Below are 5,547 nucleotides of genomic sequence, written 5' to 3'. Positions count from 1 at the left end.
GTGTATTTAAGTACCAGCTTCTGGCTGCAACTGAATGTTTTTTTTATATTTGTCTTGAGGAAAAAAAAAGTTCTTTAATCTTTAACACCCTCATCTTCACCCTAGCTGCTGTGCACTTCCTGACTGCTATAAAGATTATATGCATGATGGCAGTAATATCTGACAGAAAGTAACAGCCTCTCTATGTTCCAAATTAAAGTCAAAATTAGCCCGTTAACAAGCAGGATTTCAGTTGATCAACAAGTTTATTTGTTATTGTTTTATGCACAATTAATTTGACTTAAAGGTATAGTGGAGGATGTTCTTTTTCCGGTTGGATCTTCTAAATAAATGGTTCACCTGATTGGAAATCATTCTGGTGATCATTTTACGTAAGGCTGTCCTACGTGCTCGTCCTCTTTCTGTACATGCGCACTTTCAGGCATATACAGTATATGTGGTGAGCTACGGTTTCAGCCAGTAACCACTGGTTGGTGAAAATACATTTTCACCAACCAGTGTTGATAAAGGGAGCATAGTGGAATAATTGAGAATCTTCCATTGGAAAGTAAGCTGGTATGAGCGATGCATACAGCTACTGTTAAACAGAGCGTACATGAGGAGAAATGGGCTTGTGCACACTTTTGCATGCGTTTAATAGGCGGGTACAGGGTTGTACATGTGCATTTTTTTTTAAGTGGAGGGGGGGTCTTTTCAAAAATTCGTGAAAATCCTCCCCTATACCTTTACGAAACGCAACCGCTTTTTATTTCTATTAATTTTGAAGGAGTCATTTTAGGTTCCTTTTGTGTTTTTGTTTTTTTTGTTGCCTGTGTATTGCAGTCAAAGTGATCCCTACAGCAGCAGTGGCAACAGTATTTATGCAGTGTTTCAATGACTGGATGCAGTGTGCTTTTGAGTCCTTCGACATGATAAAGTGCTATTTATGTATTCAAATTATTCATGCTAAGCTGCAGCTGTTTCTTTCTTTATACCTGGGTAAAAAAGTTCTTCAATCTATTGCTGGTGATACTTTCCAACCTAAACTTATCCTCCGTTTTATTTAGTCATTTCTGTTTAACACCCCTGCTGCTACCAAACTGTGGCTTCGTTGCCTGACTTTATGCATATGAATTAAGATGTATGTTGACAGAGATGAGTGACAAATAGGAACATCCTTTTTTATTTTAGAAACAGTATTTAAACTCGGTGGCTCAAAAACAAGCATAGCTAAAGCTACAGCTAAACGTCTTGCATTTCATCAACAAAACTCAGAAAAAGATGTTCGGTGCTTTAAGTTAGTTTCATTAATGTTGTCTTATGCAGAACTAATTTGACTAAACAAATGTATGTGATTGTGTTCACACGTTTTCTGTCTTCTTATTTTATATTAATCATCTCAGGGTTCTAATATACAGTATGTTTTCTGTGGTAAAAGCACCTTTATAATATCAATGTCAGAGGTATTGCCAAAATAAAGCCTCTGACAGCCCCATGCTGTTTAAACTTTTATACGTCTTTTAACAGATGAAGGAGGCACTTTAATAAAAAAGGAAATAGTTCCACAGGTTAAGGCAATATAATTAAAAATGCTGTGCATGATAGGAAAATATGCAGAGAGCAGAGAAAAGTAAATTTTAAGATAATTTGAAAAATGAATAATATGATGGAAATAAAATGACAGAAAAGTTGAACTACAAACTTAAACTAATAATTACATGGCACAATTAAAGGCCGCTCTAAGCAAATACGTTTTTATTCTTTATGTAGAGCACTTTTTTACAGTTTTCTTGTAGTTTGTCAGATTAGTGGAGCATAATAACTTTAAGCTGCTTCTCCTTCTTTACCTCTTTTTCTGCAGATGGTTGATACACTGACAGTAAATCTGCAATATATTTTGGTTAAACCATTCTGTGATTTGTAGAATAAGAAGGACATCCTTAACTAAGCTCTTCCATTTTTTTAAACAATAATGGGTTTCGGTTTAATAATGCGTTAATGGTTTTTCTTGTTTTTATTCTGGTATTTTTGAAAAATAAATAAATCTGGCTATCATGACTGATCTAAAACTAGAAAACCTACGTAAGTCTGATTCAATGTCAGAAATTTAGAGATAGGACTTTATATTTAATATACAGTGTATGAAAATGTACCTTAATACTTTGAAGTAAGGTGTTCTTTATTGCTTGTAATACTTTCCAATTGTCTGCTTAACCTTCTGCTTTTATTTCTTATTTCTGTTTAACATCCTCTGCAGCTACCCCCCAAGTACATTTCCTGACTTTGTTTCTTTAAATTTATTTGTAATATGGCAGCGAAACTGACAGAAAGGAACATCCTCTTTATGTTATTATCAGTAGTCACACAGTAGCTCAAAAACAAGCTCCGCAAAAGGTAATGTCTTTCATGTCCTAACAAGTACAAATAGAAAAAAAAAGTTGGCGCTTTCAACAGGTTTCATGATTACTTTTCTGAATAACTAATCAAACAGATCACATGGGATTGCACAAGTGTCTTGTCTTCTAATTTCGATGAGCCATTTCAGCAATGAAAACAACAGTTTTTATCAATACCTGGTGAAACCATGCATACAGTCAAAATGTAAATCTTATTAAAACTAGTGTAGGGGTGGGCTAGTGGTTAGGGCATTGTGCTTGGATCCAAGAGGGTCTGAGTTCGAGCCCCACTGCCACAGACTGCCATTCTGGCTCTCTGAGCAAGACCCCTAACTGTCACACTGCTTCCCGGGCGTCTCAAAATGGCAGCCGCCTGCTCCCCAAAGGGATGGGTTAAATGCAGAGAATGAATTTCGTTACTTTGTACCAGTGACAAAATGTAATGACAATAAAGTTGAACTCTATTCATTAAGTTTCAAGTCTGTTATGTCTTTAAATACAAACATGTTATAGTAAATGAGGCAACTCTGAGTTTTGATGAATGTAGATTAGTTCAAAATGGCTTTCATTATAATTTGATTAACAAAAAGGCTGTAGAAGAAAAAGCACACTGAACATAAAGTGGTAAAGCTGATACCGCTTAACGCACCTTGACTTTTTAAGTAGAAAACAACATTAAAGCAACTTGACAAGAGAACATGGAAAAATCATACATTTTATATCTGTTTTTACATTAAAACTCTATTTGAAAAAAGCTAAATGATAATCAAGAGAAACTTCAGATTACATTGACTTGCACAAGAACTGGCAACCCATCCGAATTACAGTAGAAGGCCTTATTTCACTACCCAACATTACCACCAATGATAAGAACTGTCCCTTTTTTCCCAGATGAAATCCATAATAAGTAAGAGAGACTTGAGTCTGACGCCCTTAAACTGACTTCTCTCCAAACATATTTAAAGGCGGCCTAGCGTCAGCAGATCTCACGCGTCTCTGAGTGAGACTTTCACAAAATGATGACTCTGAGCTCATGCTGCTGCTTGCCAGCAGGTCTGGTTCTGCTTGCTGATTTGTGAGTCATGCCATTAGAGTTTTCCAAGTGTGCAGAGTGGAAAAACAGCCTGCTGCACTGCTATCTGACTTAAAGGCATCCATGATAAGAGCAGCATCTATGTGACAAACTGAATGCTTTAACTCCCCACCACAGATGAAGTAAATGTTGGGAAATGCAAAGTCAAAGACATGTGTGTAGCCACTCATAAAATGTTGTCTTTGGCAACACTGCATGGGCTGCAAAAAAAACGCTACATAAAAAACTGACGAATATCGCCGCTGGATAAAAAAAACAAAACTGCGGCTTTAATTAACAGTTCACACGAATTCTTTTGTGAGTGGCAGTAATCTTGGTAACCTAAACCAGATTGGATTGGACATTTTCTCTCCTGTTAAAGCAGCAGTGGGACCATAGTTTTTTGCAGATGTTAGATGTTTGTCCAAGCTTCAGCTTTTTTTTTTACATGCAAGGTCTCTTTTTTTTTTTTTTTTTAAGTAAGGCTGATTTGATACTAAGCATTTACCTGGTTAAAGTGTTTCTTTGCTTAAAAAAGCATAAATGTTCAACCTATATTTCTGGGAACTACTCATTATTTGTTTGTTTTGATTCCGTCAGTCAGATCTATTAAAGCTTTTCCGTTCATGCTTTAAATGAAACAGACTGACTCATAATGCGATATCGTTTTTCAAAGGAAATCACACAAATGCTCACTAACTCTGCAGCCTGGGTGACTAAGGAGCCTCCTAAAAATACAGCTTTCGCTCTAGATTTGGTCTGTTTTTCATAAAATCTTCTTCTCTAGCTGCACCTTTACCCCTACGAAGTGCACCCCAAAAAAACAACAGAAAAACCTCTGCTGTACAGTCCTCTCTTCCATAAATAACAAACCAACTCCCCCAGCAGTTCCTTGGGAGCTCCGAGTGAGAAACATCATCCTGCCCCCCTGAACCCTAAAAGCCCCACCCACCTTCTTCTGACTGCTTTAAGACAGCCAAATTTAGCAGATGAGAACTTCCTCACCATTATACCGCATCCTCCACAGGGTCTCTGTTTCCTTTCAGTGACTTCTTCAGGTGTTTATGGCCCCCGCCTGCCGCACCACAGTGGTGTCACTGAGTCTTCCTGCTTGATTTATCTGTTAGTGTTTCTGCATGTGGCCATGTTGTCATTGGAAGCATTTATCGCCCCTCACTACGCAGGACTACCACTGTTTTTTTTTCTTATGGTTACAGCAGTGGGGCAAACAATAAAGCAAATAACCAAAACCTCCCACAGGATCATGTTGCTGTAAAAACACTATAAAGGAGGAGGACAGAACTTCAAAATGCAGGCTGGGAAAATGTTCCATGACACAGTCCTGTTACGCAATCCATATTTTACAATAGTGGCGAAAACAATTTAATTGATCATCATGTTTTTAGGCCCTAAAACAACAAGTGTTAGCACTGTCTGTAGCCTAACCCATGAGAGTGCTACAGGCCTGTTGCTGCATGTCTACCGCATGCAGGTGAGTCGATTAATCCAGAAGGTTAGGCTTCAGCATGAGTAACATATCCATCACATGGCTGGGATGAGTGCCATTACGGCCATAGGCTGTGACTGGAAGTCTCAGCTCAGCTCTCACGACAAGCACATAAACAGAGAACATCCGTAAACAGTTTGAAGGACCCTTTTGGACTTTGTTCCAGAAGGGTGGAACAAGGCAGAGGGAGAAAGCAGACCAGGACAGAGGGCCAAAAGAGTGAAGCACTGCAGCTGATATTCCCCCTTAATGGCAGCCCAGTTGGGGAGGAGCAACATCAAGCTGACTGCGCTCTCCTCTGGGACCTTCTCCCTGTACAAACAAACCGACCCCAGGCCTCTGATCTAATGGAAACCAGATCTGCTCAAGGACCAAATCTCCTCATTCTCCTTGCTCTCCGCTGCTCTCTATATGACCAGTGTTCTGTTGACTCACACTCTAGCTTAAGGACGCACTTCAATTATCCCAAACAGACCTGAAAATATTCCCTCCTTTCCTCTCGCTCAGTTTTCCCACACAGAAACAGTTCATGGCGTTCCGTGTGTCTACATCAGAGCTGACCTTTTCGACCCTAAGCAAAGCAGACTCCTGCA

This window comes from Cyprinodon variegatus, unplaced genomic scaffold (assembly GCF_000732505.1).
Source record: "Cyprinodon variegatus isolate N-32 unplaced genomic scaffold, C_variegatus-1.0 Scaffold68, whole genome shotgun sequence".
Lineage (NCBI taxonomy): Eukaryota > Metazoa > Chordata > Actinopteri > Cyprinodontiformes > Cyprinodontidae > Cyprinodon > Cyprinodon variegatus.
Note: the sequence above shows the minus strand (reverse complement) of the source record.